Source organism: Gopherus evgoodei, unplaced genomic scaffold, assembly GCF_007399415.2.
Source record: "Gopherus evgoodei ecotype Sinaloan lineage unplaced genomic scaffold, rGopEvg1_v1.p scaffold_47_arrow_ctg1, whole genome shotgun sequence".
Taxonomy (NCBI): domain Eukaryota; kingdom Metazoa; phylum Chordata; order Testudines; family Testudinidae; genus Gopherus; species Gopherus evgoodei.
Genome location: NW_022060068.1, coordinates 945535 through 971844, shown reverse-complemented (window position 1 = coordinate 971844; position 26310 = coordinate 945535). Strand labels below are relative to the sequence as shown.

Here is a 26310-nt window from a genome sequence, read left to right as displayed (position 1 = left end):
TCTCCGCACCAGGGAGTCTGAGCAAACATCATACCTAGTGTCTGCCGTGGGCGGCTTGTCCTCTGTCTCTCCCCCTCCCCGAGGGGACCAGCGGTTCTGGGGCCTGTGATCCTGTAGTCTGACCTCAGCCCCAGGGCTGCCCTGCGTTGAATCCCGGCTGGACTAGAGCAGGGCTTTTAGAAAAGCAGCCACGCCTGATTTAAACATTGCCAGCAATAGAGGCTCGTCTGCAGCCCTTGGTGAGCGGCTCCCTTCCCTGCCTCTTAGAAATGCTCACCTTCTCTCCAACCTGGAGCTTGACCGAGTCTGCTCAAGGGAAGAACCCCCTTCAACCCTTGGTTCCCCAGATAGCTCCTTACAGCCTGGGATCGTCCCCCCAAACTTCTTGTTATGCAAAATCCTTCAAGCCCCCACAGCCAATCCCAGGAAGGCCACAGGGTCACACTAGGGGCTCCAGGGTCCCAGCTTTCTGGGATAGCCCCCCTCTCCTGTAAGTATGGGCGTAGGGGGAGGCTTTTTAGACCCTGTGCTCTCTGTGTAGGAGAGACGGCAGGTCAGAGGAGTGCACCTGGCATGGGAAGCGGAAGGCGGGGAGCTCTAGGTTGGTCTCTGGGGTTCACTCCAGGCTGGGACTGGCCCCTGAGCAAGCTCCATCCCCTGCCCATGCGCTGGACAGAGCCGAGCTGTGGACCTTTTCAGATAACCTGGAGAATAAGGATCGAGGCCTGGACTTGCTGTTCTGGGGGGCACGTGTGCAGCGAATGGAGGCTGGGTAAGAGGTGCTCCTGGTAGCTGGTGGCCGCTCACCTGCTGAGCTGCATGCTCTGTACTCGGAGTTTCCCGAGGTGGCCACTTGACACTTAGCCAGGCAACACGGCCGAGTCCATCTGGTGTGTAACCGGGCCTTGGTCCTTGTGCGCCCGTACGGGATACAGTCTCCTTGCCAGTCACAGATGGCTGTGTGACTCGTTGGCGCTGCTCTGAGGGAGCATAGCTGCACACTGGATGGACACGGTGCTCCCTTGGGTGGGAAGGCCCAGCGCTTTGTCAGTGCAGCATGGGAAGGGAATTGCAAAAGCCCAAGCTTGGACACTCAGACCTGCCTGCGATTCCAGCTACCTGTGCAACTCCCTGCTGCAGGATGTATCAGATACCAAACAGGCCAGGAGGGGGACTCCTGTGGCATCACTCGGGTTCCTGTATAGCTCTTCTGGTGAGGGTGCAGGGAAGGTCAGGGATAGGGTGACCTAAACAAATTGGAGGATTGGGCCAAAAGAAATCTGATGCGATTCAAGGACAAGTGCAGAGCCCTGCACTTAGGATGGAAGAATCCCATTCACTGCTACAGGCTGGGGACTGACTGGCTAAGCAGCGGTTCTGCAGAAAAGGACCTAGCGGTTACAGTGGATGAGAAGCTGGATATGAGTCAACAGTGTGCCCTTGTTGCCAAGAAGGCTAACGGCATTTTGGGCTGTATAAGTAGGGCCATTGCCAGCAGATCGAGGGACGTGATCTTTCCCTTCTATTCGACATTGGTGAGGTCTCATCTGGAGAACTGTGTCCAGTTTTGGGCCTCACACCACAAGAAGGATGTGGAAAAATTGAAGAGAGTCCAGTGGACGGCAACAAAAATGATTAGAGGGCTGGAGCATGTGACTTGTGAGTAGAGGCTGAGGGAACTGGGATTGTTTAGTCTGCAGAAGAGAAGAATGAAGGCGGATTTGATAGCTGCTTTCAACTACCTGAAAGGGGATTCCAAAGAGGATGGCGCTTGGCTGTTCTCAATGGTGGCAGATGACAGAACAAGGAGCAATGGTCTCAAGCTGCAGTGGGGGAGGCTTAGGCTGGATATTAGGAAACACTATTTCACTAGGAGGGTGGTGAAGCACTGGAATGGGTTTCCTAGGGAGGTGGTGGAATCTCCTTCCTTAGAGGTTTTTAAGGCCCAGCTTGACAAAGCCCTGGCTGGGATGATTTAGTTGGGATTGGTCCTGCTTTGAGCAGGGGGTTGGACCAGATACCTCCTGAGGTCTCTTCCAACCCTGATAGTCTATGATAAGAGTGGCCAGGCTGGGTCAGACCAAAGGTCCATCTAGCCCAGTATCCTGCCTTCCAACAGTGGCCAATGCCTGGTGCCCCAGAGGGAATGAACAGAACAGGGAATCATCAAGTGATCCATCCCCTGTGGCCCATTCCCAGCTTCTGGCAAACAGAGGCCAGGGACACCATCCCTGCCCATCCTGGCTAATAGCCATTGATGGACCTGTCTTCCATGAATTTATCTAGTTCTTTTTTGAACCCTGTTACAGTCCTGGCCTTCACAACATCTGGTACGGAATTCCACAGGTTGAGCAGGGGGTTGGACTAGATGCCTCATGAGGTCCCTTCCAACTCTGATATTCTATAGCGTGTGCTCAACGGCTGCCTTTCCCTTTGGCTGGCTGAGAGCACCAGGAGGGGAGGGGCTGTCTTCTCTCCACTGCCCATGGGGCAGAGTGTCTGGGCAGTGGGATCTGCTCTGAGAAGGGCCCTCTTGCAGGGGAGATGGAAGGCAGGGTGACCCAGTCTGGAGTCCTACTCTGGCACCCTTTTGGCCAGTGAGCATTCTCTGAGGAGTTGCTGCTGCCTTTCCAGGCCTGGAATTTGGTGAGATTCCCCAGGTTCTCTGTTAGGCTCCTGTGGAATTCCTGCAGGGCCAGAGCTGACCCTGCCTCCCCATGCTGGGTGTGCTCGGGCCAGATGTCCATCCCCCCTGTGAGCTCAGATCCTGCCTCTCCTTCCACCTGCCAGTGCTGGGTGTGCTTGGGCTGGATCCCCAGCCCCCCTGTGGGGCCAGATCCAGCCTCTCCTCCCACCTGCCAATGCTGGGTGTGCTCGGGCCAGCTGCCCATCCTCCCTGTGGGGTCAGATCCAGCCTCTCCTCCCACCTGCCAGCACTGGGTCTGCTCGGGCTGGATCCCCAGCCCCCCTGTGGGGCCAGATCCAGCCTCTCTTCCCACCTGCCAGTGCTGGGTGTGCTCAGGCCAGATGCCCATCCCCCTGTGGGGCCAGATCCAGCCTCTCCTCCCACCTGCCAATGCTGGGTGTGCTCGGGCCAGATGCCCATCCCCCCTGTGGAGTCAGATCCAGCCTCTCCTTCCATCTGCCAGCACTGGGTGCACTCGGGCTGGATCCCCAGCCCCTCCCCAAGCTTGCCCCATTGCCCTGACTCATATGGCCCCCTTGCCAGGGTAGATGAGTGCCTCCCACTCGGACCCGGGTGAAGTGGTTACATTCACTCTGCTGCTCCTTTTCCTCCTCTCTCCCACCCCTGCTCTGGAGCCAGTGCTGGACATTGGCCTCCTTTGTGCTGCAATCCAGGCTCTCCGCCCAGTCGCAGGCCAGCTGTGCCCAGCAGGAGTGCTCGCTGCAGCCACGCGGGGCTCGAAGGAGCAGTTACAGAGACTTGGCACCGGCAGCCTTGTTTGGGGAACGCGCCTGTTACAGACTTGCTGAAACAAAGTCTGGCCGCTGCTGCTTTTTCCTTTCACACGAGTATAAAAGCCTCCAGCGTGAGGCAGGAGTGCGGGCTCGGAGCCTGCTGGGCAGCGCTGTCTGGGACAGGACGGAGCAGCTGGTGCCTTTGCACCCAGGTCCAGCTCTGGCACTGGGCTGGCCCGGCAGAGCTGAGCTCTGGCCCAGCAAACGGGCAGCAGCAGTCCCGGCCTGTGGGGGTGGGATGGCAGCTCCCACTCCTGCCTGAGGGGCCCCCAGCTGCCCAGCTGTGTCGCCTGCCCCTCCTTCCAGGGCTCTCCCGGAGATGGGCAGACGCCCCGGCAGCCTCTGCATTAAGCAAGAAGCAACTTGCTGAGAAGTGACTCCTGTGAGGCTGGGTGCCCGGGATCCCTGCGCGGGAGGCCATGCTGTGGGGTGAGTGGGGGGCAGGCGCTCCCCTGCCCTGGGGGGTCTCGGCACCTCTCCGGTTGTGGGGAAAGAGGAGGGCACTGTGAGCTGTGCTGGGCCGCAGCCTGTGCGATTTGCTGCAGCTCTGTGCGTGCCAGCAGAGCCGGGGTGCTGGAGCCAGGCTGCGCAGCCAGAGCTGGACAAGGGACTCCTCACGCCAGGGCAAAGGGGTGTGCTGTGTCCCGGGGGAGGGGGCGTGTAGCAGGGAGCTATTGCCTGACCCCTCCGTCCTGCCTGGGGTAAGGAGCCTGGTTGGGGCCAGTTACTCTGGTCAGAGCAGGCCGTTGAGCCCAGGGCCAGATGTGGTCCAGCTGGGCCCTGTGGCGAGGCACGTGGGAACTACAGCTCCCAGCTTCCAGTGCTCCATCTGGAACCAAGCTGTGCATGCTGGGGCCTGCAGCCTTTGGGGCTCAGCCGCTGCTGGGGAGAAGGGTCTGGCAGGGGGGACGGTCCCCACCAGAGCCCAGGGGTCTCAGAGCTCGACTCTGGGGTCCCTGTGCCAGGGGCGGAGACACTGGTGGGGGCTGGGGAGGCTCTGGACTATGCTGCTCACTGGGCGGGTTTTCCCCCACTGACTTCATGCCCTGTGGTGCCAGGTAATGGCTATCGGCTTCTGATGTGGTACCTCTCCTGGCCCTGGGGCAAGCTGAGAGTGACAGGGAGGTGGTGACAGGCTGGGCATGAGGCCTGGCAATGGGGTGATCAGAAACCCTGTCACCTGCCCCATGGGCTCCTGCCGAGATCTCGCTGCCAAGGGGCCAGCCCATTGCAGCTAGTGGGTCCAGAGGCAGGGCAGTGCTAGCAGCCCCCACTCACCTGCTAGCCGTCTGCCTGGCATGAACCTCTGGCAGCACATTGGGAAGGCTTCTCTGTGCCCAGGTGCTCTGGCCTGCATTGCCTCCCTCTGTGCTTCAGGCAGCAGTTCTGCAGGCCCCCGCGCCCCCCTGGGCGTGCTGGCTCTGCGCTCGGTCTTGTGGAGCGGGGCAGGCTCCACCCCTGTTTGAATGGTGCTGCTGCAGTCGGGTGCTGAGAAGAACTCTGTCTGACACAGGACAGTCTGAGGCCCTTCCCGGGGCTGGCAGGGTGTGCTGAGCAGCTGGCTAATGCACCTGGAGATGCCTGAGTTCTCACCATGGAGATGGGAGGGAAGACAGAACTGCCTGGCCTGGCCGTGGCTGGGCAGGAGGGGTTGGTTTGCAGGCAGGGGCCCTGCTGGGCCTGGCATCCCAGGACAGAGCAAGAGGCCCAAAGGCTGGGCGAGGCAGTGTGGGCTGGGAGGGACCAAGCTGTGCGGGGCGCAGGGTGGGGAAGCCAGCCCATGGAGTGGGATCCCAGCTACCTGGGGTAGGCAGAGCAGCCGGCTGTAGAAGTAGGGGTGGCCTGCAGCTCTGTCTCCCAGCATTCGGCACTCCTAGGGTGACCAGATGAGATGAAGAAAATTAGCGGGACACCGGGGGGGGGGGGGGGTTGGCGGAGCAAAAAAAAGCCGAGTACTGCCGGCGGAGCAAAATAGCAGGACAAATTGCGTCCCGACCAGAGATCGGTCAGGACGTGGGACAACCACCCAAATATCGTCTGGTCACCCTAGGCACTCCACCGGAGTCCAGGGATGCCAGGACACCTCTGCCGAGGGTGGGAGCTCCCCGGTGCTCTGGGCAGCAGGAAGGCTCTGGATCTTGCTGCTGTTCTGTCTCGTTGACTCTCTGCCCCAGCTGAGCTTGAGGAATGGGGTTCCTCGCTCCCTTCTTGCTGGCAGACCTAGCGCGGCCCAGTCAGATCCCAGCCCTGCCTCTGGGGCACCCCTGACAGCTGCCTTGGATTGCACCTTTCCAGCTGTTGGCGAGGGCCCTTCCTGCTGCTGGTTCCGGGGGTGGGGGGGTCTCCTGACTGAACCTGGTCTCTGGCCAGGGCTTGGGTTGTGTTGCGGTGGACGCTGCCCTGGCTGATTTCCATAGATGTGCATTGCAAAGTGCCTTCCCACTGGGGAGGAGAGAGGTGGGCAGGGGCCGGCTGCTCCCCTGGTTCAGAGCCTTCGCCCCCTGCTGCGCCAGTGAGCACTGGGCTGGGTTGGGATTTCCCCCAGCTCTGCCCCGGACTCCGCTGTGGAAGCAGGCCTCTCCCGTTTGGTATTCAGGGCCTGTTGATTGGAAAATGCCAGTGGGGTGGGGCAGGAGTGGGGGCGCTGGCAGGTGCCCACGGGTTGGGAAGGGGGTGGGTCTCAGGGGGCTGTGTTTGTACGTCTCAGTGGAGGGGGAAGGGGTGCATATCTCCTGGGACTCCTTGCAGGCCCTGCACGGTGCCCTGTCTGCTCTGGGTGCCGAGGCAGGGTGTGGGGGTCAGGGCTGGCTGTCTCCTCTCTGGGCCATGCACTGGTGGGTGGCTCTGTATGTCCAGCGCCTGGCACAGCGGGGCCTGGCCCATGGCTGGGGCGGCTGGGTGCCAGTGCTAATCCCTGCTGGTAGCCTCATTGGGGTGGGGAACCTCAGGCCAGCACTGGGCTGAGGGGTCCTGCCCCTCCCCTTGGGGGTGTGAGCTCACTGTGGCCCGCATGTCAGCGCAGCTCTCCTGGGGCAGGATTGGTGAGCGAAACCTGAGCTTTGGGGGCAGGTTGTGTGGCTTGGGGAGGATGGGGCAGGACCCGTTGGCTGTGCCTCCTGCCCTCCCCAGGGTGCTGTGTTCGAGGGCAACTGGGAGGGGCTGGGGCCCCGTCCTGCCTGGGCTAGTTCCTGGTGGCTCTTTAGCTGTGGAACATTAGAGCCCGTGAGGAATGTGTTGGATGAAGAGCAGCCGTGGGGATTAGTGCCTGTTACGGCTGAATTCCTCCGCTTCTTTTCGCTGGCACCCGCCGAGGGTGAGCAAAGCCTCAAGCCCAGGCCATGCTGCCACTGAGGCAAAGCACCTGCCTCCTGGGGCTCTGCCCCCCAAGGCTGGCGGAGCTGCGGGCATGCGGGGGGCCAGGGGTGGCTACTGCTAGTGCAGTCAGAACCCCCAGCCCCTGCTTGGGACCCACGTCTTCCTGGCAGGCTCCAGTGCGCTGCATGGGGTCTGCCGGCCTGTCCGTCAGTTCCCGCTGAACGTGGGATAGGAACCACGTAAGCACCTGGCTAGCTGGGGCCTGTGCCAGTGATTTCCACAGGTTAATTGGCTGCTGTGGGATCTGTTTTCAGTGTGCTGCCTTTCAGTCTTGCAGGGTCCCCTCGTCCTTGTGTTGTGAGAGGGCAAACGGGAGCCTGCGATCCACCTTTGCTGGCCCATCTGTATCCAGCCATGCTGAGCAGTCCCTGCTCCGGCAGACTCGAATGGCTCCCTGCCTGTCTCTGAGCCTGTCCTGTGAGCTGCAGACGCAGTAACCTCGGTCTGTAGCCGAGTGGTATCGTGACCTGGTGGTGTTTCCTTTCCGGCTCTGCTCCTTGCCTGCTGCTGGGCACGGGGCAGAGAGCTGTGCTGAGGGGTGTCGTGCGCTGGGCTCTAGGCATGGGGAGAGATGGGCTCCTGCTGCTTGCCACAGCCAGAGGCCCGTTGCTGGCTCCCGCAGAGCACCGCTGATCACAGGGCTGTGGGCATGTCCCAGGCTCAGGTGGGAGGCAGGCTGCTGACCCCCAGAGGACCAGAGAGATCCTTGTGGAGGCCGTGCGGCATCCAGAGTCCCCCAGCATGGGAGTTATGGGCACTGCTGGATGCCATGATAGAGCTAGTGTTGCCCAGAGCTCTGCCTCAGCCACCACCCCGGCACAGAAGTAGCCAGGATGTCTGTCATTCCCCCTCCGCTGCCTGCTCAGCCTTGCTAGGCTCAGCTGCAGACCGCTGGTCATTCTGGCAGGCTTCGGGAGGAGCGCAGGCACTGCAGGCCAAGGGGCCGCTCCCTGGAGATCTGCCATGGAGGAGACGGTATGAGCTTGTGGCAATCCACCAGGACGAGGGTCCTGGGATGCCTTCAGGGACCTGGGTGGGATGAAGGAGCAGACAGCCCAATGGATCTTCAGGAGCCTGGCAATCCTGAGCAGCTCCCAGCCGGGAGCCCAAGGCAGCTAGGAAGCCATGGGCTTGGCACAGCCCGGATTTAGGCCAGAGCGTGGGACAGAAACCCCCCGACTGGCAGTGATGGGGATCTGCTGCTGTCAGTGGAGGGAGGCAGACTCATCTCCTGCTGCACCCGGCACTTCGGCCCTGGGATACGGCCGTGCTGCCCGAGGGAGGGGCAGGGCCCAGGGTAAAGTGCTGCCATGGTCTCAGTCGTAGAATCATAGAATATCAGGGTTGGAAGGGACCTCAGGAGGTATCTAGTCCAACCCCCTGCTCAAAACAGGACCAATTCCCAACTAAATCATCCCAGCCAGGGCTTTGTCAAGCCGGGCCTTAAAAACCTCTAAGGAAGGAGATTCCACTACCTGCCTAGGGAACCCATCCCAGTGCTTCACCACCCTCCTAGTGAAATAGTGTTTCCTAATATCCAACCTAGACCTCCCCCACTGCAACTTGAGACCATTGCTCCTTGTTCTGTCATCTGCCACCACTGAGAACAGCCGAGCTCCATCCTCTTTGGTAGTTGAAGGCTTCTATCGAATCCCTCCTCATTCTTTTCTTCTGCAGATTAAACAATCCCAGTTCCCTCAGCCTCTCCTTATAAGTCATGTGCTCCAGCCCCTTAATCATTTTTATTGCCCTCCACGGGACTCTCCAATTTGTCTGCATCCTTTCTGTAGTAGGGGGACCAAAACTGGACACAGTTCTCCAGAAGTGGCCTCACCAGTGTTGAATAGAGGGGAATAATCATGTCCCTCGATCTGCTGGCAATGCTCCTACTAATGCAGCCCAATATGCTGTTAGCCTTCTTGGCAACAGGGGCACACTGCTGACTCACATCCAGCATCTCATCCACTGTAACCCCCAGGTCCTTTTCTGCAGAACTGCCGCTTAGCCAGTCGGTCGCTAGTCTATAGCGGTGCCTGGGATTCTTCCATCCTAAGTGCAGGACTCTTGTCACGCTCCTCAGATGGGCTGTATCCTGGGGAGCAGCCGCTCGGAGAAGGACCTGGGGGCTGAACACAGGCCCTGTGCAGCATGCACCCCAGAGGGGCTCCTGGGCTGGGTGAGCAGGGCCGTGGCCGGAGGTGGAATTGCCTGTGTAGGCTACTCCAGTGAGACCAGCCCTGGGGCCACACTCAGCAAAGGTCACTGGACACACTGGAAGGGTTCAGAAAAGAGCCCCAAGAAGGAGTCAAGGCCTGGAAATGCTGATTGAGAGAGTCCCAGTCGTTAGTGGCTCACTAGTTAGTTTGTCCAGGACCCGGCCCAGAGGTGACTCGATTGTGGTCTGGGGGCACCCACCCGGGAGGAGGTTTCTGGTGAGGGGGGCTCTGTAGGCTGACAGACAGTGTGAGAGCCGAGGGCTGGCAGCTGAGTTTAGCAACAAGATGAAGTCTCTCCCTCTTAGGAACAGCTGCCCGGGGATGTGACAGGTTCGGGGTCACTGGGAGGCCTCCCTGGTGTCTCTAGTCCAGGGAGCAGCAATGGGATTGCGCAGATGCTGCCGTCGGAGGTTCCCTGCCCCATGTGATGCAGTAGGTCAGAACGGGCACCACTGCCCCATGCAGGCCGAGACCCCCAGCACAGGGCACCAAGGGGTTAGTTAGTAAAGCCCCAGCCCCAGAGCTCCTCCTGGGGAGAGGGCTAGAGAGAACGAAGCGCTGCTAGGCAGGGGGCTGCTGCGTGGCTGGACAGTGCTCAGACACCGTGACCGCTCCCACAGCCCAGAGCACATGTCCAGTGGGGGAAGGTGCATGGCTCCTGGGCCACTGGGTGTAACTGAGTGTGCTGGAGGGCAGGCGTGTGTGCTGCATGGCATGGCCCTGGGACTCTGCTGTCACAAAGTCCGTGGGCGATGCTCTGGAACTGCTCCCCACAAAGCCAGGCAGGACTTTGGGGAGCCGCCTCCTCCCTTGGAGCAGACTGTCTCCAGGCAAGAAGCTCACAGGGCTTCACCTCCTGGGTCTTACCTGGGAGTATTCAGTATCCTCTGCCCCTCCGTGCGATTCCCACAGCGAGTCCACCCCAGCGGGGTCCTGGGGAAGCCAGAGGGTCCTTCACCCCTACTTTGCTGTGCAGTCAGACGTGACTCTCAGTCACGTAACACAGAGGTTTATTAGACGACAGGAACACGGTCTAAAACAGCTTGTAGGTACAGAGAACCGGACCCCTCAGCCAGGTCCATCTTGGGGGGTGGGGAGCCCAGACCCATGTTCTGGGCCTTCACATCCCCCCACCTCCAGCCAGCTCCAAATCGAAACTCTCCAGCCCCTCCCCAGGCCTTTGTCTCTTTCCCGGGCTATGAGGCCACCTGATCTCTTTGGTCTCCAACACCTTCAGTTGGCACTTGCAGGGGAGGGTCCCAGGCCATCAGTTACCAGGAGCAGGGTCACCCCTGCCTTCTAGGGCTCTGCAACAATCAGCCCTATCACACCACCTAGATACTTAAGAAATGCATAGGGGAAACTGAGGCTCCCACACAGTATTCAGAGGAAACATTAAGAACAGTCCCACTTCATCACATCTCTCCCCCCTTCGAGACCGAACTGAGCGAGGTCACTTCAGCCAGTGACCTTGGGAAGTTTGAACCCACCAATGCTCCCACGGATGCCCCATCATCTCTCCCATTCCTTGGTGGGGGTTACACCAGGCCCTTCCAGTTTCAGGTTCTCCCGTGGGTCTGTTGTGCTTGATGGCGCTTGCAGGCTGCGTGTGGGAAGGTTTATGCAGCCCGGGCCCTTTTGACACCCCAATACCTCTGGAGTTTAAACTAGGATTGGATCTTTTCACAGCGCTCCAGTTTGGAGGGCTGCAATTTGGGCTCTCTGGGTTAAGAGCCCCCAGCTTGACCTTGGCCACCCTCTGAACAGGTGTCTCTGTCCCCAGCAGCTCGGCATCAGCCCCTTGCGCATGCCGCCACGTTGGAGGAGAGTGGTCAGTACACACAGTAAAGCACTGCCCAAATAGATCCAGCTGCAGCTTTCTAAGGGCTGGCACCATTGCCGGTCATTTCTGCTCTGAGGCCGCAGAGTTCTGCTCCCAGGGCAGCAGTTTCTTGCTCAGGTACCCGCTGGGGTGTCTCCCCCCCTCAGCATCGGCTTGCCTCAGCACCGTGCCCAGTCCTGCGTCTGAGGCGTCGGTGACCACTGCAAAAGGCTCAGCAAAGTCTGGGTTTGCCAGATTTACTGAGCCCTGGATTAGAGCCTCCTTCAGTATAGAGAGAGCCCTCTGGCACTGCTCGGTCCAGACCACCTCGTCTGGCTTCCTTCTCTCACATAGCTCAGGGATGGGGCAACTAGGGGGCTAACCTGGGGTACAAACCTCCGGTAGCACCCCGCCATCCTGAAAAAGGCCTGGGCTTGTTTCTTGGTCTGGGGAATGGGCCAGTCTCTGATCGCCACCACCTTGGCCAGCTCTGGGCTTGGGCAGCTGCTCCCCACCTTGTGGCCCAGGTACAACACTTCTGCCACCCCCAACTTACACTTTCCAGCTTTTACCATCAGTCGTGCCTCCTTCAGGCAGCCCAACACCCTCTTCACCTGGGACACGTGTTCCTCCCAGGTCTGGCTAAAGACACACATGTCATCGTACGCCAGGGCCAAGTTCTCCATCCCCCTGAGTAACCGACCCACCCGGCAGTGGGAGGTAGCTGGCGCCCCTTGAGGTCAAAAGGCAGGACCAGGAACTCAAAGAGCCCCAAAGGGGTGGTGAAGGCAGCTTTCAACCTGGCATCTGGGCCCACAGGCATCTGCCAGTCGCCCTTGGTGAGAGCCATAGTAGAGTGGTACTGAGCCCCCTCAGCTTGTCTAGAATCTCCCCAGGCCTAGGCATGGGGTCGGCATCAGACACCGTGATGGTTTAAGCTTTCAATAGTCCTCACAGAATTGGATCGACCCGTCCTTTTGAGGTCTAGCCCCACATGTGAGGCCCATGGGCTGTTAAACGGCTGGATCACATCTAAAGCCAGCAGGTCCTTGACCTCTCTCCCCAGGTTCTGTGCGCTTCCCACAGTGAGTCTGCCTGGGAGGGGTCCTGGGGAAGCCAGAGGGCCCTACACCCCCACTTTGCTTTGCAGTCAGACATGACTCTCAGACAGCTGGGAGAACAGAAGATTTGTTAGATGACAGGAACACGGTCTAAAACACAGCTTGTAGTTACAGAGATCAGGACCCCTCAGTCAGGTCCATCTTGGGGGATGGGGAGCCCAGACCCCGGTTCTGAGTCTCTCTCCATTTTCCCAGCCAGCTCCAAACTGAAACCTCCTCCAGCCCCTCGTATCTTTCCCGGGCTACAAGGCACCTGATCTCCTTGTTCTCCAACACCGTCATCTAGCACCTTGCAGGGGAGGGGCCCAGACCATCAGTTACCAGGAGACAGCATCACGCCTGCCCTCTATGGCTCTGCAACAATCACACACCCCCATCCCACCACCTAGATACCTAAGAAATGCATAGGGGAAACTGAGGCACCCACACATTGTTCAGAGAAAACATTAAGAACATTCCCACTTTGTCACAGCTGGGCACTCAGCTGCTCTGCCCTGGGCACCCCACTTAGAATCATAGCATATTAGATTTGGAAGGTGTCATGGAGTGTGGGGGAGTCTGGTCCTGCACCCCTCTTCCTGGGGTGACTCTCAGGCAGCCAGTAAAACACAGTGACTCTCAGGCAGCCAATAAAACAGAAGGTTTATTGGACAACAGGAATGTAGGGTACAGCAGAGCTTGTAGGCACAGCCAGGACCCCTCAATCAAGTCCTTCTGGGGTCCAGAAAGCTTAGTCCCCTGAATTCCAACCACCCAGCCCAAAACCAAAACTAAAAAATCCACTCCCTCCAGTTGGCCCCTGCCTTTGTCCACTTTCCTGGGCAACGGTGTTGACCCTCCTCCTTGGCTCAGGTTATAGGCTGAGCCCCTGTCCCTCACCTAAAGACATCCCTGGCTCTCCCATCCCCCACACAGACAGTCCCTGCTCCATCACAGAAGGGACCTCAGGAGGTATCTAGTCCAACCCCCTGCTCAAAGCAGGACAAATCCCCAGACTTTTATCCCAGTTCCCCAAATGGCCCCCTCAAGAATTGAACTCACACCCCTGGGTTTAGCAGGCCAATGCTCAAACCACTGAGCTATCCCTCCCCCCTTGGTGAACTTGCCCAGAGATGGGAGATCAGAGACAGGCTAGGAATTCGCACTTCCGTGGTGGGGCTAAACTACAGAGCTCGGACAGGTGGGGAGCTGTGAGGCTGCGGCTCAGTCTGCGAGCGGGGAGCTGTAGCTCTGCAGCGCAGTTTGGGGGGAGCAGGGAGCTGAGACACTGCGGCGTGATCGGGGGGGAGCGGGGAGCTGTGAGGCTGTGGTGGTGGTCGGAGGGGAGCGGGGGAGCTGTGACCCTGCAGCGCAGTCGGGGTAGTGGGAAGCTGTGACACTACGGTGCGGTCAGGGGGGTAGCGGGGAGCTGTGACCCTGCGGCGTGGTTGGGGGGTGTGGGGAGCTGTGATGCTGCAGCGCAGTCGGGGTAGCGGGGAGCTGTGAAGCTGTGGTGCGGTTGGGGGGTGTGGGGAGCTGTGATGCTGCAGCACAGTCGGGGTAGCGGGGAGCTGTGACCCTGCGGTGCGGTTGGGGGGTGTGGGGAGCTGTGATGCTGCAGCGCAGTCGGGGTAGCAGGGAGCTGTGACCCTGCGGCGCAGTTGGGGCTGGCGGGGGGCTGTGAAGCTGCGGTGCGGTCGGGGGGGTAGCGGGGAGCTGTGAAGGTGGCTGTGAAGCTGCGGTGCGGTCGGGGGGGTAGCGGGGAGCTGTGAAGCTGCAGTGTGGTTGGGGGGGAGCTGTGACCCTGCAGCGCAGTCAGGGGGTAGCGGGGAGCTGTGACACTGTGGTGCGGTTGGGGGTAGCGGGGACCTGTGACCCTGCGGTGTGGTCGGGGGTAGTGGGGAGCTGTGACACTGCAGTGCTGTTGGGGGTAGTGGGGAGCTGTGAAGCGGTCGGAGTAGTGGGGAGCTGTGAAGTTGTGGTGCGGTTGGGGGGTGCAGGGAACTGTGACATTGCAGCACAGTCTGGGGTAGCAGGGAGCTGTGAGGCTGCGGTGATGTCGGGGGGGAGCTGTGACGCTGCAGTGCAGTCGGGGGTAGCGGGGAGCTGTGAAGCGGTCGGGGTAGTGGGGAGCTGTGAGGCTGTGGTGCGGTTGGGGGGTGCGGGGAACTGTGAAGCTGCAGTGCGATCTGGGGTGGAGTGGGGAGCTGTGAAGCTGCAGCGCAGTTGGGAGTAGCGGGGAGCTGTGAAGCTGCAGCGCAGTTGGGGGTAGCGGGGAGCTGTGACCCTGCGGTGCAGTCGGGCTAGTGGGGAGCTGTGACACTGCAGCGCAGTCGAGGGTAGCGGGGAGCTGTGACCCTGTGGTGCGGTCAGGGGTGTAGCGGGGAGCTGTGATGCTGCGGCGCAGTCAGGGGGGTAGCGGGGAGCTGTGACACTGCAGCGCAGTTGGAGGTAGCGGGGAGCTGTGACCCTGCGGTGCGGTCGGGGGTGGAGTGGGGAGCTGTGACGCTGCGGTGCAGTCAGGGGGGTAGCGGGGAGCTGTGAAGCTGTGGTGCGGTTGGAGGGTGCGGGGAGCTGTGATGCTGCGTTGTGGTCAGGGGGTAGTGGGAAGCTGTGACACTGAAGTGCAGTCGGGGTAGCGGGGAGCTGTGAAGCTGTGGTGCAGTCAGGGGGGTTGCGGGGGCTGTGACACTGTGGTGCAGTCGGGGTAGCGGGGAGCTGTGAAGCTGCGGTGCAGTCGGGGGTTGCGGGGAGCTGTGAAGCTCTGGTGCAGTCAGGGGGGTTGCGGGGGCTGTGACACTGTGGTGCAGTCGGGGTAGCGGGGAGCTGTGAAGCTGCGGTGCAGTCGGGGGTTGCGGGGGGCTGTGACACTGCGGTGCAGTCGGGGTAGCAGGGAGCTGTGAAGCTGCGGTGCAGCTGGGGGTGGAGCGGGGAGCTGTGACACTGCGGTGCAGTCAGGGGGTAGCGGGGAGCTGTGACACTGCGGTGCAGTCGGGGGTAGCGGGGAGCTGTGAAGCTGTGGTGCGGTTGGGGAGTGCGGGGAACTGTGAAGCTGCAGCGCAGTTGGGGGTAGCGGGAAGCTGTGACACTGCGGTGCAGTCGGGCTAGTGGGGAGCTGTGACACTGCAGTGCGTTTGGGGGTAGCGGGGAGCTGTGATGCTGCGGTGCAGTGGGGGGTAGCGGGGAGCTGTGACGCTGCAGTGCGCTCGGGGGTAGCGGGGAGCTGTGAAGCTGCGGTGCGGTCGGGGTAGCAGGGAGCTGTGATGCTGTGGTGCGGTTGGGGGGTGCGGGGAGCTGTGAAGCTGCAGTGCAGTCGGGGGTAGCGGGGAGCTGTGACGCTGTGGTGCGGTTGGGGGGTGCGGGGAGCTGTGATGGTGCGGTCGGGGGGTAGCGGGAAGCTGTGACACTGCGGTGCAGTTGGGGTAGCGGGGAGCTGTGACACTGTGGTGTGGTTGGGGGGTGCGGGGAGCTGTGATGCTGCGGTGCGGTCGGGGGGTAGCGGGAAGCTGTGACTCTGTGGTGCAGTCGGGGTAGCGGGGAGCTGTGACACTGCGGTGCAGTCGGGGTAGCGGGGAGCTGGGACACTGCGGTGCAGTCGGGGGTAGCGGGGAGCTGTGACGCTGCAGTGCAGTCGGGGGTGGAGCGGGGAGCTGTGACGCTGTGGTGCAGTCGGGGGTAGCGGGGAGCTGTGACACTGCGGTGCAGTCGGGGTAGCGGGGAGCTGGGACACTGCGGTGCAGTCGGGGGTAGCGGGGAGCTGTGACACTGCGGTGCAGTCGGGGGTGGAGCGGGGAGCTGTGACGCTGGGGTGCAGTCGGGGGGAGCGGGGAGCTGTGAAGCTGTGGTGCAGTCAGGGCGGTAGCGGGGAGCTGTGACACTGCGGTGCAGTCGGGGGTAGCGGGGAGCTGTGAAGCTGCGGTATAGTCAGGGGGGTAGCGGGGAGCTGTGATGCTGCGGTGCAGTCAGGGCGGTAGCGGGGAGCTGTGACACTGCGGCGCAGTCAGGGGGGTAGTGGGGAGCTGTGACACTGCGGTGCAGTCGGGGGTAGCGGGGAGCTGTGACACTGCGGTGCAGTCGGGGGTAGCGGGGAGCTGTGAAACTGCGGTGCAGTCGGGGGTAGCGGGGAGCTGTGACGCTGCGGTGCAGTTGGGGTAGCGGGGAGCTGTGACCCTGCGGTGCGGTTGGGGGGTGTGGGGAGCTGTGACGCTGCAGCGCAGTCGGGGGGTAGCGGGAAGCTGTGACACTGCAGCGCAGTTGGGGCTGGCGGGGGGCTGTGAAGCTGCGGTGCGGTTGGGGGGTAGCGGGGAGCTGTGAAGCTGCAGTGCTGTCGGGGGGGAGCTGTGACACTGCAGTGCAGTCGGGGGGTAGTGGGGAGCTTTGACACTGTGGTGCGGTTGGGGGCTGCAGGGAGCTGTGACCCTGCAGCGCAGTCAGGGGGTAGCGGGGAGCTGTGACACTGCAGTGCTGTCGGGGGTAGCGGGGAGCTGTGACACTGCGGTGTAGTCAGGGGTAGCGGGGAGCTGTGACACTGCGGTGCAGTCGGGGGTAGTGGGAAGCTGTGACACTGCGGTGCAGTTGGGGGTGGAGCGGGGAACTATGACGCTGGGGTGCAGTCGGGGGTAGTGGGAAGCTGTGATGCTGCGGTGTAGTTGGGGGAGCAGGAAGCTGTGACACTGCAGTGCAGTCGGGGGTAGCGGGAAGGTGTGACACTGCGGTGCAGTCGGGGGTAATGGGAAGCTGTGACACTGCGGTGCAGTTGGGGGTGGAGCGGGGAGCTGTGACGCTGGGGTGCAGTCAGGGGGGTAGCGGGGAGCTGTGACACTGCGGCGCAGTCAGGGGGGTAGTGGGGAGCTGTGACACTGCGGTGCAGTCGGGGGTAGCGGGGAGCTGTGACACTGCAGTGCAGTCGGGGGTAGCGGGGAGCTGTGAAGCTGCGGTGTAGTCAGGGGGGTAGCGGGGAGCTGTGATGCTGCGGTGTAGTCAGGGCGGTAGCGGGGAGCTGCGACACTGCGGCGCAGTCGGAGGTAGCGGGGAGCTGTGAAGCTGCAGTGCAGTCAGGGCGGTAGCGGGGAGCTGTGACACTGCGGTGCAGTCGGGGGTAGCGGGGAGCTGTGAAGCTGCGGTGTAGTCAGGGGGGTAGCGGGGAGCTGTGAAGCTGTGGTGCGGTTGGGGGGTGCGAGGAACTGTGAAGCTGCAGCACAATCGGGTGGAGCAGGGAGCTATGAGGCTGCGGCGTGGTCGGGTGGGGGAGCAGATCTCGGACAGATGGGAATCAGGGAGCTTCTAAGTTATTTGACAGGCCTGTGTGCATGGCATCTCTGGCAGCGCAGCACCGGGAACATATCGCTGCTCACCATGTCTCTGTGCAGGAGGCCCGGCTGTTACCTTTGGGGCAGGGCCTGGGCTGAGGTCCCTGCCCATGGTCATACAGGAGCCCATGGTGGCACAGGGACTGACCCTGACTCCCACGCCGTCGGCTGGCCTTCGCGGCTGGAGTGCAGTGATAGTGCAGTGCGGGCTGGGGCCCGTTCCCTCTGGCCCCTGGTATGGGCGGGGGCAGGGGTTGTCCATGCTTGCCCCAGCTAGTAACGGGGATGGGGCCGTCCTGGGGAGCAGGGCCCTGCAGGCAGGCAGCTGGGGAGGCCAGGGCTCGCTGCACGGGGTGTGGTGCTGCTAGGGGCTGCGGAGACAACGCGCCCCATAATCGCCTTAGTCAGGATCAGGCGGGCGAGTGGAGGCTAGTCCCTGGAATGTGACTCCAGCGCAGTGCAGGAGCTGCAGCACAGTCTGGCACACACCTGCTAAGCTGAGCCAGCCAGTAATTCCCGGCGCCGGGCAGGGCTTGTGAGCAGCAGCGTTGGCAGCCGTATCTCCATATCTGCAGACCTGCCCCGCTTATCTGGGCTGGATTGTTCTGTGCAAACAAGAGCCCTTTGTGCGCCACTTGACTGCCGGGAGCGCTGCCTCGGGAGGAACCTGAGGGGGAGTTGCCGAGGGGCCTGCATCTGGCCTGCAGACCCCTGCTGCTGCCGGGCCTGGGCCTTATCGCTCCAGAAAGAGAGAACAGCTGCTCTGGGGATGTGGCTGTAACAGAGTCCAAGGGCAGAGGGGCTCTGGCTCAGGCAGTAGCTTTCTCTCCCCTTGCTCCCCACTCCCCCCAGCCTCATTCCCCCAGGCCCCACAGCGCGTGAGCACCAGACCTGGGAACAGAACCCAGGAGTCCTGGCTTCTAGTCTGCCTGCTCTAACCACTGGGGTTCTCACTGCACACCCCTGGGGCTCCCTGCAACCCTCCATCCCCCCCACCGCCCTGGGTGCCATGCTACCAGCCCCTCCATTTCAGGGATTCCCTACCAAGATCTCTGGGTGCCCCCTCCCCCTACACCACGGTCCCCCACTTCAGGGGCTGTCTGCACCCCATCCCCCCTTTCTGCCGTTTCCCCAGACCAGGGTCCTCCAGTCTCACCCACCCCCACTAGAGGTTCTGTGTCCCTCACAGCAGAACCCCCAATTCTCCTCCTCACCCCTTCCAGGACCCCGTTCTGCCCCTGGCAGAGGCTCTGTATGAACCCTCGTTACCCCCTTCTCTCCATGTCCACTTCCCCCCATGGGGCTCCCTTTCCCTCAGCCCCAAATAGTGAGGGTTCTGTGCACCCCATACCGGAGTCCCCCATTCTCCCCTCACATTGCAGCAGCTCGCATTACTCTTTGGTCTTCCTGGGAGGGAAGTCAGTGAGGGTGTCAGCATGTTACGCAGTGGCATAGCCAGGTTTTCAGTGTAGGGGGAGCGAACATACAAAAGGCGCCCTCCCTTGGCTCCTCCTCTGGCCACGCCTCCCTTGGCTCCTCCTCTGGCCACGCCCCCTGGCTCCTTCTCTGGCCACGCCCGACCGGAATACCCCCCCGCTCATCTTCTGTCCTGCGCCGTGGCCTGTCCCCGGCCTCCTCCCTGTGCTCGGCGTGCTCCACATGGGGCTCGCCAGCCAGGTGGCCTTAAAGGCACAGGGGCCCTTTCGCCTCCCCCCCCGCATTAGCAAGGGGGGGCTGGGGAGCGCTTGGCCAACAAGCCCTGAGCCGAGGAGCTGGCCCCCTTGCTCCTCCGGCCACGTCTGCCGCCCCCGCATGGCTCCTCCAGTTGTGTTGCTGGCAGCGCCGGCTGGCAGGCGCCGCTTCCGTGCCTGCCGCCCTGAGGGGAAGCGGCTGCTTCCACTGAACCCCGCTAGCTACGCTACTGGTGTTACGCCTTGTGCTGAAAGCATTCACGGGGCCATCAGCCAGTGCTCCAGCTGCAGACGAGCGCACAGGGGCTGGGGCTGGGCTAAAGGGGGCTGAGTGCTACATTTGCCCTCTCACTTTCCCCCCAGATTACTGGAGGGTCTGACTGTTGGTGCCAAGAATGCACTCGGGCATTTTGGAATTGGTTGGATGTGGCATTCTGAAGTTACCTTTGGCCGATACGTGGAGAAATGCCAGCAAGCTGAGTGTGAGTGCTTCGCAAGCATGGCCAGCCAGCCTCCACTTCCTGCCCAGTGCTCGAGATAGAACCCAGGAATCCTGGTTCCCAGTCCCCAGCTCTAACCACTAGACACCACTATCCTGCCAAAGCTGGCCAGTACTACTAACTGTAGTCGGTAACCTATCATTTAAATCAGCGTCTGTACCAGATGACTGGAGGATAGCTAATGTGATGCCAATTTTTAAAAAGGGCTCCAGGGGTGATCCAGGCAATTACAGGCTGGTAAGCCTGACTTCAGTACCCAGCAAAGTAGTTGAAACTATAGGAAAGGATAAAATTGTCAAACACAGAGATCAACATAATTTGCTGAGGAAGAGTCAGCATGGTTTTTGTCAAGGTAAATCAAGCCTCACCAATCTACTAGAATTCTTTGAAGGAGTCAACAAGCATGTGGACAAGGGGAATCCAGTGGATACAGTGTACTTAGATTTTCAGAAAGCCTGTGACAAAGTCCCTCACCAAAGGCTCTTAAGCAAAGTAAGCTGTTGTGGGATAAGAGGGCAGGTTCTCCCAGGGACTGGTAACTGGTTAAAAGACAGGAAACAAAGGGTAGGAATAAATGGTCAGTTTTCAGAATGGAGAGAGGTAAATAGAGGTGTCCACCAAGGGTCTGTACTGATCCCAGTCCTATTTTACATATTCATAAATGATCTGGAAAAAGGGGTAAACAGTGAGGTGGCAAAATTTGCAGAGGCTAAAAACTACTCAAGATAGTTAAGTCCCAGGCAGACTGCGAAGAGCTACAAAAGGATCTCACAAAACTGGGTGACTGGGCAACAAAATGGCAGATGAAATTCAGTGTTGATAAATGCAAAGTAATGCACATTGGAAAACATAATCCCAACTATACATATACAATGATGGGGTCTAAATTAGCTGTTACCACTCAAGAAAGAGATCTTGGAGTCATGGATATTTTTCTGAAGCATCCACTCAACGTGCAGCGACAATCAAAAAAGCGAACAGGATGTTAGGAATCATTAAGAAAGGGATAGATAATAAGTCAGTAAATATCATATTGCCTCTATATAAATCCATGATACGCCCACATCTCAAATATTGTGTGCAGATGTGGTCTTCTCATCTCAAAAAAGTTGTATTGGAATTGGAAAAGGGCAATAAAAATGATTAGGGGTATAGAACGGCTTCCGGAAGAGGATGGGAACTTTTCAGTTTAGAAAAGAGACGACTAAGGGGGGAATATGATAGAGGCCTATAAAATCATGAAGGGTGTGGAGAAAGTGAAGAAGTCAAGAACGAGGGGTCACCCAATGAAATTAATAGGCAGCAGGTTTAAAACAAATAAAAGGAAATATTTTTTCACCCAGTGCACAGTGAACCTGTGGAACTCCTTGCCAGGCCAGGGGAGGGTGTGAAGGCCAAAACTATAACTAGGTACAAAAAAATAATTAGGTCAATTCCTGATCCATTGATGGCTATTAGCCAAGACGGGCAGGGACGCAGCCCCATGCTCTTGGTGTCCCTAAACCTCTGACTGCCAGAAGCTGGCAATGAGCAACAGGGGGTGGATCATTTGGTGACTGCCTGTTCTGTTCATTCCCTCTGGGGCACCTGGCATTGGCCACTGTCAGAGACAGGACACTGAGCTAGATGGACCTTTGGGCTGATCTAGTGCTGCCGTTCTTATGAGAGAACCCAGGAGTCCAGACTCCCAGTCCCCCTGCTCTAATATCTAGACTCTCCTCCCCGTCTGGAGCCAGGGATAACTTTGACACGGTATCAAGCCTTGTGGCTGGGGGAAAGCAGTAGATGTGGTGTGTCTTGACTTTAGTAAGGATCTTGTTACTGTCTTATGTGACTTTCTCAAAGCACATGTGGGAAATAGAGCTTAGACAAATCTGTGCTCAGCTGGGTGCAGAAGTGGCTGGAAAACCGTTCCCAGAGTGTAGGTATCAGTGGTTCACAGTCAGGCTGGAAGGGCATAACGAGTGGGGTCCCTCAGGGATCAGTTCTGGGGCCGGTTCTGTTCAATGCCTTCATCAATGATTTAGATAATGGCACAGAGAGTACACTTATAAAGTTTGCGGATGATATCAAGCTGGGAGAGGCTGCAAGTGCTTTGGAAGATTAGGATTAAAATTGAAAATGATCTGGACAAACTGGAGAAATGGTCTGAAGTAAACAGGATGAAATTCAATAAGGACAAATGCAAAGTGCTCCCCTTAGGAAGGGACAATCGACTGCACACACACAATGGGCAGTGACTGCCTAGGAAGGAGTCCTGTGGAAAGAGATCTGGGGGTCTGAGTGGATCATCAGCTAAATGTGAGTCAACAGTGTAACGCTGTTGCAAAAAAAGCAAACATCCTTCTGCGCTGTATCAGCAGGAGTGTTGTAAGCAAGACACGAGAAGTGATTCTTCCGCTCTGCTCTGCGCTGTTACGGCCTCAACGGGAGTGTTGTGTCCAGTTCTGGGGGCCACGTTTCAGGAAAGATGTAGGTGAATTGGAGGAAGTCCAGAGAAGAGCAACAAAAATGATGAAAGGTCTAGAAAACTTGACCTACGGGGGAAGGTTGAAAAAACTGGGTCTGTTTGGTCTGGAGCAGAGAAGAGTGAGAGGGGACATGAGAACAGTTTTCAAGTACATAAAAGGAGGAGGGAGAAAAAATATTCTTAATCTCTGAGGACAGGACAAGCAGCAATGGGCTTAAATTGCAGCAAGGGCGGTTTAGGTTGGACAGTCGGAAAAACCTCCTAGCTGTCAGGGTGGTTAAGCACTGGAATAAATTGCCCAGGGAGGTTGTGGAGTCTCTGTCACTGGAGGTTTTTAAGAGCAGGTTAGACAAACCCCTGTCGGGGACAGTCTGGATAATCCTTAGTCCTGGCTCAGTGCAGGGGACGGGAGTAGATGACCTCGCGAGATCCCTGCCACTTCCATGACTCTGATGCTGTGGCAGAACCCAGGAGTCCTGGCTGCCCTCAGGAACAGCGAGGACTCCAAGGGCTTTCCAGAACGGTAGGGGTTCGTCCTGGCCCCCTTGGCCCAAGCTGCCCCCATGCTCCCTGTGCTGGGATAGGGACTGGTATTGGAGGCCAGCCACTGGGGACCAGGAGACTGGGTAGATGGGCCCTGGGTCTGATCCAGCCTGGCACTGCCTGGGTTCCAGTTGTCTTGCTGGGTGAGTTCTGCTATGGGGTGTGTGAGGCCATGTTCCTGCCCTGCTCTGCATTCCCCGCTGGGCCTTCCTGGCCTGCGGGGCCTGCCCCCCACCCCGGCTCGTCGGGGCTCAGGAAAGGCTGCTCCAGCCCCGGGAGGAAGGTGGGTTGCAGGCATGACGGCTGTGTGTCCCTGCGTTTCCCTATGGGCTGGGCCTTGCTGTGCCTGCGGTGCCAGGGGAGGGTGGAGACATTGACTCAGCAGCCTGGGTGGAAACCAGAGTTAGTAACAAACAGAATCAGCGCTGCCCGTGAGAATGGCAGAGCCGGAGACCGGGAACCCCAGCTGGCTGGGTCGCCCCCACATAGCCACCAACAGCCCTGCCCCAAGCAGATCAAAGGCCCCCACAGAGCATGAGGAGAGGGGGCTGGTGGCTGGTTAAGGGTCGGTGTCCCCAGAGCCCAGCGGAGGGGCTGCCCCAGGCGCAGGCCTGGCTGACACGGGGCCTGGTGTGGGAGCTGGTCCCGCCCGCTGAGGCTGAGTGCCGGCGCCTCAGGCTTGTTCCTGGAAAGCTGCAGGTGCAGAGACGCTTCAGGAAGCTGCTAACGGTCTGGGCTTACGGGGCTCAGCCCCTCAGAGCCCTGTTCCCCCTGAGCAGGGCTGGGGCTGCCTGGGTGGGGGAGGGAACCCACCCCAGCTCCTCATGCAGCGTAGCTGAGGGGAAACGGCCTGACTCAGCCACTGGTTCCGGTCGCGCATTTTCCGGGCAGAGGGCGAAGCGCTGAGCAGTTTCCAGCAGGGCCTGTCGCCTGCCAGCCTTGCGCAGCAGGTGACTCACCCGGGCAGGGGGCGCCTCCCCTCCCCAGTGCCGCTGGCTGCCTGGCACCCCTTCCGGCACGGTGCGTGGAGTTAGCCACTGCTCTCTGCAGAGCCCTGGGCTGGCCACCACCCCCTCTGCACCCTGCCCCGGGCGCTGCCATCTGCCTGCCCCCCACTACTCCAGGCAGCCCCCACTGCTGCATTTGACGGGGCACCTTGCTGCCTGCTTGCCACTGACCTGCTAACAGGCGGGCTGAGCTGGGCATGAATTCCTGCCGGAGGTCAGGCTGCAGGGCAGGACGGCCCCTGGGATCTGGGAGCAATGGGGTGCTGGGGCGGGTGTCCGTGGGTGGGGGAGGAGGAGTTGGGTCTGACCACGTGCCTGGGGGTGCTGGTGCTGGGATGGAGGAGTTGGGCCGGACCCTCTGCCTGAGGGTGCTGGGGCAGGGGAGGGGGAGTTGGGCCGGACCCCATGCCTGGGGGTGCTGGGGCAGGGGAGGGGGAGTTGGGCCTGACCCCGTGCCTGGGGGTGCTGGGGCGGGAGATTTGGGTCTGATCTCCTGCCAGGGGTGCTGGGGCAGGGGAGTTGGGTCTGACCCTGAGCCTGGGGGTGCTGGGGCAGGGGAGGGTGAGTTGGGTTTGACCCCATGCCTGGGGATGCTGGGGTGGGGGAGGGGGAATTGGGTCTGACCCTGTGCCTGGGGGTGCTGAGGCAGGGGAGTTGGGTCTGACCCCGTGCCTGGGGGTGCTGGGGCAGGGGAGGGTGAGTTGGGTTTGACCCCGTGCCTGGGGGTGCTGGAGAGGGGGAATTGGGTCTGACTCCGTGCCTGGGATTGCTGGGGTGAGGGAGCGGGAGTTGGACCTGACCCTGTGCCTGGGGGTGCTGGGGTGGGGATAGGGGAGTTGGGTCTGACCCCGTGCCTGGGGGTGCTTGGGTGAGGGAGTTGGGTCTGACCCCGTGCCTGGGGGTGCTGGGGTGGGGAGGGGGAATTGGGTCTGACCCTGTGCCTGGGGGTGCTGGGGAGGGGGAGTTGGGTCTGACCCCCTGCCTGGGGGTGCTGAGGCAGGGGAGTTGGGTCTGACCCCGTGCCTGGGGGTGCTGGGGAGGGGGAATTGGGTCTGACTCCGTGCCTGGGATTGCTGGGGTGGGGGAGCGGGAGTTGGACCTGACCTTGTGCCTGGGGGTGCTGGGGTGGGGATAGGGGAGTTGGGTCTGACCCCATGCGTGGGGGTGCTGGGGTGAGGGAGTTGGGTCTGACCCCGTGCCTGGGGGTGCTGGGGCAGGGGTGGCTCCTGGCTGTGAGAAGGGGGCTCGGGGCTGGGCTCAGCCGCACTGTCCAATCCCCGGCGTGTTTCGGGCTGGCTGCATTAAAGAAAGCTGCTTAAGGCCGGGAGCAGCAGGAATGTGGCCAGTCGGGCACTGGCCAGCGAGAGCAGCAGGGGGCAGCGACCCCCCATACAGCTGGCACAGTTGAGGGGACTGGTGGAGGAGCCGAGTAGGGGTGGCCAAGGGGGTCAGCTCTGGGTCCAGACCCATCTCTGACAGTGGCCAGAGGGGTGCAGACTCTCCCCAGCCCCTGGGGCAGGAGCTGTGGGCGCCTCTGGATTTTACCTTCCATCGCCCAGGAGTGGCCAACCCGCCAGTGCGTCCCAGCCCCGTGGCAGGGAGTGGGCTGAGGACGCCCCGTGTGTGCCACTGAGCCCTGGCCGGCTTCCCCTGGCCTCTCCCTGGTGCTCCCAGGGCAGGTTCTCCCCTGCAGCCCCGGAGAGGCTGTTGCTGAGGCTGGAGAATGTGGCTTGGGGTCTGGTCGCGTGCCCAGAGTGCACGGGGTACATGGGGTGTCCCCTCGAAGGCGAGGGAGTGTGCTGCCCCCGGCTGGGCCTTGCCGAGCATCTTCCCTTTTCTGCTAGCTGCTGAGACACCCAGGGGCGTCTGTGGAGTGGGGCTGGGCCGGGCCCAGAGGAGCTGCAGGGGCTGGGCTGAGATCGTGTGTAGCAGACCGTGATGCAGGACTGCAGGTGGGTCTGGCAGGGGAGGCTGTGGTGCCCACATGCAGTGAGGCTGGCTGGAGGCCGGGCAAGGAGGTGCCTGTCGTGTGGCTGGAGGGGCAGAGGAAGGGAGAACTGGCACGCAAGGCTAGGCCTTCAGCTAAGTTGCTGCCCTGTGCTGCAGCCCCACATCCCTGGCCAGGGGCCAGGCTCCAGCCCAGGGCCTTGAGCTGGGCTGCCCGGCCACGAGTGGGAGCCCAGCCAGGTTCCTCGCTCCGCACGGCACCTAGGGGAGATGTGAGCTGAATCCTGCCTGGGGTCTGCTGCCCCCCCCCCCCGACTTCCACCCTGGTGAGGGGCCCAGAGTATGGGTGAGGGGGAAGCCAACGGGTGTCTCAGCTGCTGGGGGGTGTGGGGCGATCCCCCTTTTGGGGGAGCAGTGAGGATCTGTGAGCAGGACTGGGACTGGGGGCACCAGAGGCTCAGAAAGGGAGGGGCAGGGTTGCCCCTGCTGCCCCCAGAGGTGGCTGTCTCAGATGCTGTCTGGGGAGAGCCCTCAGGCTGGGCAGCGATGGGTGCAAAGCCCTCAGCTCCCTGGCTGCAGAGTCAGAGCTGGAGGGCAGGCACGGGGGCCAGTGACTGCAGTGGGATGGTTTGACGTCTGGCCCCTACTGCGAATGACTGGCCTGGCGGAGCTGAGCACTGGTGGGGGTTCTGAGCCCACGCCAAGTGGGCCCCGGCACCTGGCTCTGCAGGCTGCTCCGCACGGAGCCGGGTGACCCCTGGGGAGAACCACGGGCCGCACACTGCCCTGAGCTCCCGGCTCCCTGCCTGGCAGACCTGCTGGAAGCTGGACTCTCCGAGTAGCCTCCTGA

The 26310-nt window shown here is 60.8% G+C and overlaps 1 protein-coding gene across 8 annotated transcripts in view; it reads left to right on the top strand.

Moving 5' to 3' along the window:
• SLC4A2 (solute carrier family 4 member 2) overlaps positions 1–26310 on the top strand; it is an 82371-nt gene that overhangs the window by 3159 nt on the left and 52902 nt on the right. Inside the window, exon 1 of one of the 8 annotated variants that reach the window (XM_030546562.1) lies at positions 3524–3909. The exons of 3 other annotated variants lie outside the window; for them this stretch is intronic. The gene's annotated coding sequence lies outside the window, so the exon portion shown is untranslated. 4 more of the 8 variants (XM_030546559.1, XM_030546563.1, XM_030546565.1 and 1 more) reach the window with 4 other exon arrangements.